Consider the following 12,886-nt stretch of genomic DNA (forward strand, 5'->3'; position numbering starts at 1 on the left):
GGCCGCGTCACGCCACGTTTATTGGACATTTTTGAATCGTCAGAAACTGCAGACCCCCCCACTGTAGCGATAACGTGTGTTGCCACGGAGTAAGGCTCGATAGCGAAGTACAGAATGGTTTCCGACATTCGTCAATGATGCTTCTGAAATTTTCTGCTGCCGGATTTCTCGATTGTTTTTGTTTGGCAGCTGCAAACGGCAATGCGCGCGCCCTCAGAATCACTAATCCTAATTTTAGTTAATTGATCTATCAATTAGATTATAAAGTATTTGAACAGCTGACCGTAGAAGCAAATTCACTTTCTTAAAGAATTATGAAAGAATTACGAAAAACTGTCTTAAATTCTATGCACTTGAAATTGTATTAAAGTGCTTTTATTGTCATTAATGATAATTGTTGACATTAGTAATAATATTAATAATTGTATTAGTAATAATTAAGCCACTTGCATTTTAAAATTGTAACTATGATATATCTAAAACCTTTTCGAAAAAAATAAATTTGCATTTTTTTAAACTTTTAGATTTTTACGATTTATTTAATGATTACAGTTATAACGTTCTTCAGCCAAAGTTGTTATTTCTACGCTGGAATGCACGTAGCGGATATCTCTTCATTCAACCGAGCCAGACAAGTTCACGGTCGCTATTTTCGGCAGAGCTCAGAGTAGGATCGAAGCGGAGGCAGAAGTAGAGAAGCCGAGAGGAGTCAGCCAGCGGTAAGTAGAAGTAAAATATAGAACTGCCACCTGTTCGACTGCACCGCTAGCGCATTGTGCCGCGGGCTTTTTCTACTGCGGACCGAAAGATTATCATTGCAAACCGGGACCCGAGCGTTGCGTCTATATCCTGACTCTCCGTGAAACTTAATTGCTGCATGAAAATACATGAGAACGTTTTAACAACATTAATTCTATCTTTGTTGATTTTCAACGTAGCTTCGTTGATTTTGATAATAAGACTGACTATATGACGGTAATTCTGACCATTGCTTAATCCATTAAGAAAAAGAAAGTATTGGCTACGATAATTTATTGATTATTTACTGACTATTCGATAACTCGATATTTTGGAGTGTTATATTATTCTAAAATTTTTGCATTATTTCAATGTAATTGGTGATTTTGTCACGGATTTCTTTGCAATTCTACGTGCAATTTAACATGTTTCCTTCCAAAGGAACATTACGTTCCATGGATGTAATCAAGAACGTCTGTTATCGCCTTTAATTAATCGCGCTCGCCTGTCGATTTGCTTCTTGAGCGAGGACGTACGTCCCGGATTATGCATCGTACTACTTTCGTTTCTCTCGCTTCCTCTTTCCTCTCTTTCCCACTGTATTTCCATCATTCCCAGACACACTCCGACAATTCTCCACGCATGGCCTGCCACGTTTTTCGTGCCGTTCATGCCTATTTTCCGGCGACCGATTCGGTCGACGACGCGATTTTCCCGCACGCGGCATATTTCCTTCGCCGGATATATCTGCAGGCATCGCATTGATTCACACATATATACCGATGCCAGCTTCGATGATGTGTGTGAAAACACGCGTCTTATGAACTCTTGCGAAAGAAGAAATAATTTAAATAAGATGATCAAAATGAATTTCGCGAAATATATAGAAATATAATAGAAATAGATTTAAAATGAAATCTTTTTTTATTATTATCGAAATTATTGCAATAGTTACTTTGTTATGATATTTGCTTAAAAATAATAATTCATGCCATGATCGAAATTCAAATGCGATTAAAGGAACAATTGTTGATTAATTTCAAAAATATTTAAGCAATTAAAATTTTCCTAACAATTTCAAAAATATAATAGTTCTATTCTATTTAGTATTTCGGGAGTTAATTATTTAATTAAAGCGGACCAGAAGGGAAGACGGAATAAAACTTTTTCTTTTGTTTTTTCACAAGGATACACTTCGCTTCAGCGAAATTTGCGCGCGCTCGCTTGCTCGCTTGTTCGCATGTGTTTCCACATCGTACATATATGCATCTTCCGGAGCAATACGTGCATTCGATACATACTGCGCTTGTACATACACTGACGATCGTACTACTCCCTTCGAATGTAGAATCGTCCCAGCAGGCGGTTGGTTCTCTTCTCTCAGAATATCTATATCCGCGCACGTGGATGTCGGTGGCGTGTGCTGATACACACACACACACAGTCGCGCGAATACACACAAACGCCAGGTACAAGTATAGACGGTATCTATCGAGTCTTCTCTATTGCAACAGATGCCTGTTGCTACGCGCGGCCCGGGCAACGCTGTCACGTTTTCGGCTCCTCCGCTTCTCGAACTTCTGCTTGCCTTTGCTGGCGTCCCTCCCGTCGCCCTTCGCGTCGTTCTATCGTTACTCACGGAGAAACGTTTTTCGCCCTTTTTGCCACGTGATCGGGCATTGACCCTATCCCCGACGCGGCTCGGGGGTGGAAAGCACGAGGCGCAGCAGCGACAACGAGGCGGCCGCTTCCTTCCTCTCTCATTTTTTTTTCCTCTCTCTTTCTCTCTCCCTCCCTCTTCTCTTTTTTTTTCTCTACGGAAGACAATACTTTCGAACCAACGAAGCGATAACAATCGTGATCTCGGGATAAATGGTACTAATCGGTGATTAATTGATTGTGTAGTTTACGCTTGAGCGGCTCTTACGGCTTTATGCCGGCGATTCGAGCGTCGTTCATTATGCGGAATGAATTTTAGAAAGAATAAAGAAGTCGATGAAAATATAGTTTTTGTATTTCGAAACGACTGACGTTTCTGTTCGAAAGATTGGATTATACCGCATTTGTCACGTAAGATTTCGCCAATTAGTAGGTGCTAATTATGCTGAGTAACGATTAAGTAACGTATGCATTGCTGATAACATACTGCATGTATGTTACTTTATAGCCACTTGCATAACTAGTCATCGCAATGCGCCGATATTATCGAGCAGGCCTGCAGAATTTTACCTATCGAAAATGATTTCTGAGCGGCGTGCTAATATATTTAGAATTTCCGGGAGAGTGCCACTCTTCCTTTACGTAATACTGTGGAAATGGATCTGCACTCGGAAGTAAAACAGAATCCAGCGTTCGACTGGAAGACACAACACATTTCCAGACACATGCGCAACAGTATTTCATTGTATTGTTATCGATTACGTGCAATGTTGAGAATACACAGTTCGGATCGCAATTTTTCGTAGATCTTCTTTCTGATAATAATATTGCGCAATAATAATTTATTCCGAGCCAAAAAATGTGCGAGATTAAATGCGATCGTTTTAAACAAACGTGTTCGCAGAATGTTATAATAAAAAGAACTATACCGGGCAAACACACCAATTATGCGACGCGTGTGGAATACTATGCGCGATCTATGCTATTACTGTCCTTTCCGTGTAAATTCCATTTCCACAGACAGTTATCACACTTGTTACATAATGCTTACATGTCTTTATGACACATCTCGCCATATGTTTGCCAGGATTTTACGGTATACAGACAAGCGTGTCTGTATTCCTGCATAATTGATTAGACTTCGAACACGACGCTGCTTAACGTATAATTTTTAAACGCTGCCAGATCCAAATTTATCTCAATGAAAATTTCACAAAACATATAAATATATGCTTTTATCCGTATAAGTATAATTATAACAAATATACAAAATGAAAAAGTAACACTTGGAGAAAATTTTATATGAAAAATTACTATGATATGGCAGAGTAGCCGCGGACCATAGGAGGAATTATAAGTTTAAATACTATGGCCATTGTGTGAAAAACATAGTAAACATTTTTATAATTCCCTTATGATCCGCGGCTACTGCCGTACATAATAATTTTTGATATAAAATTTTCTCCGTGTACTTTATGCTTGATATATATATCAAATTCTTATTACACAGTTATCCATGATTATTTATGCGTTTGTTTTTGCATTATCAATAAAAAATTTCATCTGATTTTTGGGAAATATTATAATATGAGCTAGTCTTTATACAAAAACACGGGACAAATGGTCCGAGCGTCGCAGAATTAATACTCAAGCACAACTTGAGCATGAGATCAGAGAAAAAGATCGCCCGCATTAGATGAAATCGAACGTGTCGTTCAGCGGCGTCTTGGCAGAATACGGTCTGCGCCGAGGGATCAAGTCGGATCATCCTTAGCCGGGCGATGCAATCTAAGGATCGGGCTCGCGTTTCGAGATCGAGCGTTAGAGATGGAAAGAGAGAGAGAGAGAGAGAGAGAGAGAGAGAGAGCGAGAGAGAGAAAGTGAGAAAGAGAGAGAGAGCGTTTCGTTCGGTTCCGTTGCTGAAGCTGCCGCGTCGCGGCGGGAGAGAGAAAAGAGTGTAGCGTCCCGCGCGCGTAATTAAGGACCAAAGGGAGGGTATGAGGCGGAAAAGCCGGAGGTAGAGAGAAGACGAAGGGGCGGCATTTGAGGAGGGTGGGTATGGGGTGTAGACATCGATCGGGTCGGACGTGTGTGAGCGTGTACCTGCACGCGCGTCGTACGTGTCACATACAACTACCACACACCGCCACCACCTGGCCAGTCCCGCGTGGCCAGGATGGTGCGAGTCGCCGGAACAAGGGCGGTGTGAGGGCAAAACGGGGGAGGTGCGGGAGGAGAGTATAACCGGTAGAGCGGCGCGAGGCAGAGGGTCTGAGGGTGGTTCGGTTGGCCCCGAACCTACCCTAAATCGAAGAAGCATGGGACACACCCTGGAAGAAAATGGGAAGTGGGGTAGTTGGCGCGGATGGCCGGGCAAGGATGGGATACCTCCGTATACTCTCTCTCTCTCTCTCTCACTCTCTCTCTCACTCTCGTTCTCTTTCTCGCCTTCATCTCATCCTCCGCTTCTCCCCGCACTTGATGCTCTCCTGCTGCTGCCTCATCCTCCCTCTTCCACCTGCCGGCCCTGCTGCTCATCCTCCTCCACCGTACCCCTCCTACCACCGATATCTTATTTCGTTCTCTCACTCTTCTCTCGCCACGGGCGAGCCGCCTCACCCCACCGTGCCGACTGAAGGCGCCCGGCTACCCTCGCCCCCGTCCCGCGCTCCCATTCCCGTGCCCTCCGCCGTCGACACGCCAATGAGGGCCACCCCGCGACAGGGCAGGTGTGCGAGCCACAATGGAAGACACTGTAGAGACAGCCGCGGCGAAGTGAGAGGACCGACGGACCCGCGGAGTGGCCGCGAGCGAGAGGAAAGCAGCTTCTTCTCCCGTGCGACCGCGAGAGTGAGAAGATCGCAGAGAAAAGCACGCGCGCGGAAGCGAGATGACGGAAGAGAGTTAGAGATGAAGAAAGGGAGAAACAGAACCGGCGGAAAGAAAGGGCGAGAAGGAAAAACATCGAGAGAAAAAGGGTAGGAACCGAAGAGAAAGAAGGAGAGAAAAGAAGAGCGGCGAAGAGGCAGGGAGAGCCGGCAAGGGATGGAAGGAAGGAGAAGGCGCGCACGAAAGAGAGGCAGAACGGGACAGTGAGAGGCGGCAACGCCCATTTTTTGATAAGCTAGTTACCCGCCGCCACCCGCCGCCGCGAAAGGGGCAGAGGGTAGCTCTCCGGTACAAGGCGGCAAGAGGCGCGCCGGCAGGAGGTCGAGTTGGCCGTAGGGCGTTTGAAGGGGTGGGCGAGGGGACGGGGAACACAGGTAGGAGCGCGAGGAGCGCGGCGCGGGGGGAGGAAGGTTGGGTACGCGGCGGGTGTCGGGTTCTACGGAGATCAATAACTGCATAAAAATAAAGTGAGGCTCTGGCCCGCTACCTTTAACCCACCGCCCCCTCCCCCCCTCCGAGTTCTCCACCTTCACCTTTTCCTCCACCTCCGCGGCGGCGGCGGCGGCGGCGGCGGCGACGGTGGCGGCGGCGGCTGCCTCGTTCTCCTTCGTTCGACGCCCCTCCGCGCCGTTGCCTCTCGCTACGCAGCGTCTTTCCAGCACTATGCCATCCTTTTCCTTCCCCCCGCGTCGTCGCGCCCATACCCCCCCGGTATCCCGTCACCACAGCCTCCCGGTCTTCCACCTCCAATGAGGATCCGGAGGTTATTGCCTGTATTTTCTTAAGGGATGAATTCTCCGCGAGGACCGCTACCGCCACCTTCGCCAACTTCCTCGTCGCGAGGGGGGCAGGCGAACGAGCGACCGGCTGGAGGTTGGAGGACGCATTCGCGAGAGGTGGGTTGGGTAGGTGTCGGTGGCCGGTGCATTCCGCTTCCGGTGTACGCGGCCTGTTAAGTCTCCGGGAGATTCGCGACGGAGGGGGCTGATCAATTTTCCGATGGAGATGTCGTGTCGGATGGATCGCGTTGTCTCCGGGCTCATGCGTGATGCTTCGGATACATCGCGAAGCAGAAACGAGAGTGGGGGGGTGGATGATGGTATATGGCGGAATAAAAAAAGATAAGAAAAGTTTGCTTTCGGATATTTATCGAAGACTATCTCGAAAATGTTCGCTTCGTGGGGCTTGATTGAACGCACGTTTGTAAGATCCGCGTTGACGCGACAATGGCACCAGCGAACGAACTCGAAATGTTTGCGAAATTTCTGATCGTGCAATATGCGAGTCCACGATGCTTCCAAGCGCGGTAGTGCGATATTTTTTTTTAGCGTTCGTACGTGGACAGGCATATGATATAAAATCATATTGTATACAATGTCTGCAGACTCTTTTTATGGAAAGCATGCTTTGTGTTACACAATGGATTATTTGAATCATTAGTGAAAAAAAAAAATGAAAAGTTTTAAATACGGGTTAGATCACGTAGACAATTATCCTGAAAATTTTTTTGTAATAATGCGCAGTATACTTTTTCCCCACAATTTCTACATTTGTTCGTCATGTATTTGCGCAGCGCGCAAATCGCGTATACAGTCGAGGGAATCACGATTCTGTGCGTTTCGAAAGCAACAAGTACTTAGGTACGATCCCTCCGTAGGAAACCTAAAGAGACTTCGCGAGGAGAGTTAAAAACAAAGTTGCGACGGTTCTTCAACAGCACTGCGATTACATACTTAATAATGAATCGCTGTTGTCAAAGAGAACTCGGCTTCGACGAGCCTAATCATTTCTTGCGGTTACAAATAAATGCGCTTATATTGTAACAATATTGTCAAGGGTTGACTCACGCGACTACGATTTACAAAATATAACTCTTTCCAGTAAATCCCAAGTATTATCTCGTAAAAAAATAAAATAATATTTTATTAACAAATATTAACTCGAACAATTTTGGAGCGAGAGGTTGCAAATTGAATTTTATATAAATTAAACTTTAAAAATACAAATAGATAATAAAATATCATTTTTTAATTAATTTCAAATATTAAATTATAATATATAATTAAAAGTTTTTATATATAATTAAAATTTCGTCCATGTTTTAATACAAAACCAAGAAAACAGAATACTTCCGCTCTCTCGGAAAGTTCAACAGCGTTTCGGAGTAATTATTGGTAGTTCCTGGAGAACCGTCGCTTCCCCAAACGGCCGTTCCGGATTTCCTGCCCACGAAAAACTGTTCATCCATCGAACGGTACTTTCCGCGAAAAAAAAAATTAGACTCGCGACCATTTCCTGCGAGCGAGAATGGGCCATATTTGCGGAAGCTATACACGGCTATTTTTTCTTCTTTCTTCTTTTCGTGGACTGTTAACGTTTGCAGGACAATTCTCCGCATGCAGAATGCGCGTATACGCACACGCACACATTTCTCACCCAATCCCCTTTCAAGGGCCGTATCGACCGCGAGAGACGGCGGGCCACGGTTTTCTTTTACGAAAGCAATTTTGCGGGCTGCTCGTAATTTAGTAGCGCGAATAAAGGCATGTGAGGGTGGCAGCGGGGATGGGAGCAGATAGAAAGTACAGGTATTTGTTATACGCTGCGAAATAAACGCACGCATCCTCCGCGGATCAAGCGTGATACGCACTGACGCTGTATTGAGGTGAAAGTGCGTATCAGAATATGTGTTTGTATGTACATGCCTTTTTGAACGCCAACTAAGGCACGTGCTTTTTTGGGAGGCATGGCACAAAGTGGCTATTACGGTTAGCCGGGATGAAAAACAATGCAGTGCACCTCCCAAAGAGAGGGAGAGAGAGGGAGAGAGAAAGAGAGAGAAAAGGGAGAGAGAGAGAGAGAGAGAGAGAGATTGCAGTGAACTCACGAATTTCGATTCGAGCTTTGCTCGATTAAGCTGTTTGCGGTGGAATTAATTAGGAAACATCCCTGAGCTTTTGTCTCGGATTCGAGCAAACTTTGTAAACGTGGAGAAACGGTCAAAATATAAGACACACATAGTTTTACGTCGGCAAAATTTTTCTATGACTTTATCGTTCCATGAAATAAAATTCATCGACTAATTGTTACTCTTTACATTTTGAAATAAATCACTAGATATTAGATATTTAAATAAAACGTAATCGTCTGATTTTTAAAATAGAAAATTAACGAAATAATTAATTTTAATTGGTTATTATTGTTATTATTAGTTGTATTTTATTGAGTCGGTGTTCAACATGGATAAATAGAATATAATGCTAATGTATAGAAGCCATAATTAAAAAATTATTCTTTTTTTATTCATCTCTCTCGTGCTAAGAGCGCGTTTCGCCGCGTCGTTAAAATATGTGAGGGAGGCACGATTGCTGGGAGAAATTTTTTAGCCCTCCCTTCGAGACAAGTACTCGTGCGCCCGGTGTGTCTCGAAAGGGCTAAGAAGCAAAGAGGGGTCTCGTCGCCCTTGAGTCTATGCACGGTACTCGTACATAAATCACGTAGTAGGGGTAGGTCAGTACGGGCTATCCTCGGAGGGTTGAAACTTTTAGGAAGGGAGCAGTCTGCGAACCGCTCGAACACGCAAATTTAGGGTGGGTCGTCTCCCTTCGTGAGACAGACTTAAGTTCGTCCCCGTTGTGCATTCGAAAACCGTCGAGTGCGCTTGGGAAAAAATAAGGTTTCGTCTTGAAAATGCGTGTGAGATATCTACTATAATGTTGTATTTAGATTTTTGTGTTTATAGATTTTATTGTACATTTTATTGTTATTCTTTGAATAACAAAGGGCTTTGAAATGTATTTCCATTGTTTATATTTTTATATTTTTTGTTAGATATTTGTAGGCGCAATAGAATGGAAATTTGCGTTTATTTATTTTTTAAATGTGTTTAAAATAATCTTTTTTATTACATTTTTATTATATTTCGTACAAGTGCAGTATGCTTCTTTCTTGTTTTGGAAAGCTGTAAGTCTTTCAATATGATAAGGAAATTAATATTTCTATAAGCTGAATAATATTTGTAAATGTGCAGTCAGAAAATACGCCGCTTTAAGCTTTGACAAAAGCAACGTTTATTAGCTGACTTAAATATTGCATAAAACTTTGTGTCTTTATATGATATTATATTTTTCCGTGTAAACCGAATAAACTGCTTTGCATAATAGAAAACAGCAAATAGAAGTCAGTGGCAAAGTGATAGTTTTTAATTTCACGCTGTGAAACGGCTCTCTTTTTAATCAATCTTGTATCTCCTGTTTTTTGTTGTAACGCTTTTACGAGAAATAACATCATTCAACAAATAAAAATATTCGGTCGTGCTTCCGCGGCGGATTTAATAAAACATTTATTTACAGTTTATCACGAGTAGAAAAATTGCCGCGTCGGTATTCGAGAGAGATTTTAGCAGCCCGGCGTGTTCGCCCGAAAATAATGCAACTCTTTCATCTGTCCTGGATTACACTGTCGACGCTCGTCCGAAAAAAAGGCACGCACTCGTGACAGGACCGTGCGATGATGTGTTATATGAAAAAAAACAAACAATACCACAGCGTTTTTATGATCCATTCAGCGAATCTTTTTCTCTTTGTCTCGTAGATTAAAAATCGCGTTATCGTTTCACTCACAGTTTGCGCAATGCATCGCAACACTAAATTTTATTTTTTAATAAACTTGATAAATCATCCTTGCTTAAGCACGGATGACACGATATGTCACAAAGTTGATGTCAAATAGCATCGTAATATTAAAATATTTGGTGAAAACATGTTTCCCGAAATTCACCAACGTATCATCGGTTAAACATTATTTTTGCTTCATAAAATCTGTGATTAACAAAGACCGAAATAGATTATTCAATTTGGACTGTCTGTTCTTTAAGCGAAACTGTGTGTCAGGGGGAAAAAAAAAAAAAAAAAAACGCATACCGCTATTCCATTACCACGTAAAATATACCATAATTGCGAGGAGTGTCGCTCTCGGTGTTAGCCAAACGAAGCGATGCCGCCACAATGGTCATTGTTAACGGATCATTACTGGAAAAGTGCTCTCCTCGTTTACACTTGCTTTGCGCGGCATCATGCCGATGCGTTATCGTAAAACAAACTACGCTTTGGCGACATTTACATTGCCCGATGGCAAAATAACAATTACGTTCCGCGCTGGCCGGCGAGGCGATCCCCGAAACTACAGCGAAATGTGATTAGAGTACGTAGATGGGTCGCGCTGTAAACCTACCGCGTGTTATTTCAACGAATTTGCGCGGAAGTTGTTGAAATTTCGAACAACTGATGGCTGCCGTTATGTGCTGGGTTATTGACGAAATCGTAAATTAGTAAAGTTTATTACGCTTTCTACGTGTCATCACCTATTATGACGGTGCAGTTGCGACGGTGGAATATATTTATTATTTGGACGTAAAGCACTCTTTGAGTATAAAAAATATATCACGCTTTTTTAAGAGGCTACTATAACTATTTGATCATTAGATTAGACTTTCATTTACACGTTAATGGTGGTATGTTATACATCACACCATATAACACAAACACAAATCAATTAGTAAAATTGAGAAATATTTTTTCCATATTTTTTTAACAAATAATACCGTGTGAAATATTACTGATCAATTTTCTCTTTATTATTTGTGAAAATTGTGCTTCTGAGAAGTTATGTTTAATATTTCTCCTTTTATTTGCAACTAATTATAAAATGTCGATCAAGATATTTGTTCATATTTTTCCAATTGACAAATGATGTACGCATAATACCGAGGCGATATCCCACTGTGGATGGGTTCTTGATTGTCGACGAAGAAAAAGAACGTCCCTACTGGTAGCTCGATGCTGACGAGAAAAAAGGTGTACTGATACAGGTCGTTGAGCAACGTCCTATAGGACCCTAACCCGGAAGTAAAGGCGTGCATACGCATCCGCGCGGCTGGATAACAAATCGGCCATGGTGCTAGACAGTAAAACTTTTCCTCAGAATTTTCCCGACGCATTACTGCCGATCCGTTTTGTGTGATTTTTCGCAAAGATGGGCGGCTTAATGCGTGTGAAATCTGAACTTCGCGACACTCTGAATCTCTTTCATTTTTCATAGCGGAAGATAATACATAATAGTTTAGCGTAATAATTTGCGCGATAGGGTGATTCCGGATAAAGCGTTATCTGAGACTTACACATTTTATATTCATATTATTATAGCAAGTGTTAACATATAATCAAGATATAATTATTAAAATAATCAATTTATATTGCGAATTTAAACGAGCTTTTGCCTCGATCAATCGTTCCCCCTTTGTTTCAATTTCAGCCAGACGGCAAACTTTTTGTGCTCTTGACTATATGTGTACACAAATTGTCAGCATATGACAGATTCATAGAGAGGTATCGCGGGATCCCAGGGCACGCAAGGGAAAGGGAAACGAGAACAATCGTAGGGAGGGAGGGAAAGCGCATATTGAAAAGGGTTGCGATGAGTGTACAGTACTTTTACGTGACGTCAATCTTTTTCTACTTGTATTTATGTGTGCGTACATTACGTAGATCTATACGCCGAAATACAGAGGTACGAAAATTACTCGCGGACAAATGAACATTTTTAATCGTCGTTCAAAGTGTTTCTTACTTATACTTTGGACACCGTTCAATGTTCACTTAAACAACATACTATTTTAAATTCTTATCAAACGCATTTATTTCAACATTAATAAGAAAGCTTTCTAAACAGACAATAGAGATTATGTTTTCCGGCATTTCTTTTATATAAATAAATTTTATGTGGAGAAAAGTTTATACTCTTGATGCTTGAACTATATAGATTTTACTTTCCGTCAGTCTGTTTAAAATCTTTTCTTCGTCTGACGTTGACCAACCGGATTTTTCAAAACGGCGGTCAACCGCGCTTCTGCAAGAATGCTCCTTCTAACCGACAGCCACCGAGAAATATCGCGAGCAGCTCGATAAATCGGTTCGCGGCAATAAGGGCCGAGTAACAAAATGAACTCCGCTCGGCGACACCTAAATTCTTTTTTCTCCGCTTAGCCGTTATTTAGTCGTGGAATACCTCGAAGGCCCGGTGTGTAGAAAGATGAACAGAAAGAAAGGGAGACAAAGAGAAGAGCGAGCGTACGCATGGCGGTAAGGCGATGAGGAAGAGAAAACGAAAAAAGTGACGAAGAGAAAGGGAGAGAGGAAAAGAGAGTAAGAAAGACAGGAAAGCGCGGGCGGACGGGCGATAGAGAGGATATAAGCGCGGAAAGAGGCGAGGGGGAGGAAAGAGAGCTCCGACGGCGCGAGAAGGACAGAGAGAAGGTAGAGTTCTGAAAGGGGGTTGCGATGCGAGTGCAATACTTTTCCGTGAGACGGCACCAGTGTCGTCGGCTCCGAGGGGTGGGTTCGGGCCGGACTGGGAGTGTGCGTGGGGTCAATGACCGCAGTTGGGGTGGCTTCCTCCTACCTGGCGCCCTGCACCCCCCGCGCGTGCCAACCCCCGCGCCGTGCACCCCCTTCGTCGCGCTCCCGTCCCCCTGCGCGCTTCCCTTTCTGCACTCCCCTTTGCTCTACGCCAGGGCACGTTGCGGTAGGCGGAGGAGGTTGGG

The 12,886-nt window shown here is 43.2% G+C and overlaps 1 long non-coding RNA gene across 1 annotated transcript in view; it reads left to right on the plus strand.

Moving 5' to 3' along the window:
* LOC105672555 (uncharacterized) overlaps positions 1-12,886 on the plus strand; it is a 50,528-nt gene that overhangs the window by 1,746 nt on the left and 35,896 nt on the right. The window contains exon 2 of the long non-coding RNA XR_010889912.1: positions 553-719. This is a non-coding gene — a long non-coding RNA (uncharacterized lncRNA). The remainder of the gene's footprint in view (positions 1-552; positions 720-12,886) is intronic.

The sequence above is a fragment of the Linepithema humile genome, chromosome 4 (genome assembly GCF_040581485.1).
Source record: "Linepithema humile isolate Giens D197 chromosome 4, Lhum_UNIL_v1.0, whole genome shotgun sequence".
In the NCBI taxonomy this organism is placed as follows: Eukaryota; Metazoa; Arthropoda; class Insecta; order Hymenoptera; family Formicidae; genus Linepithema; species Linepithema humile.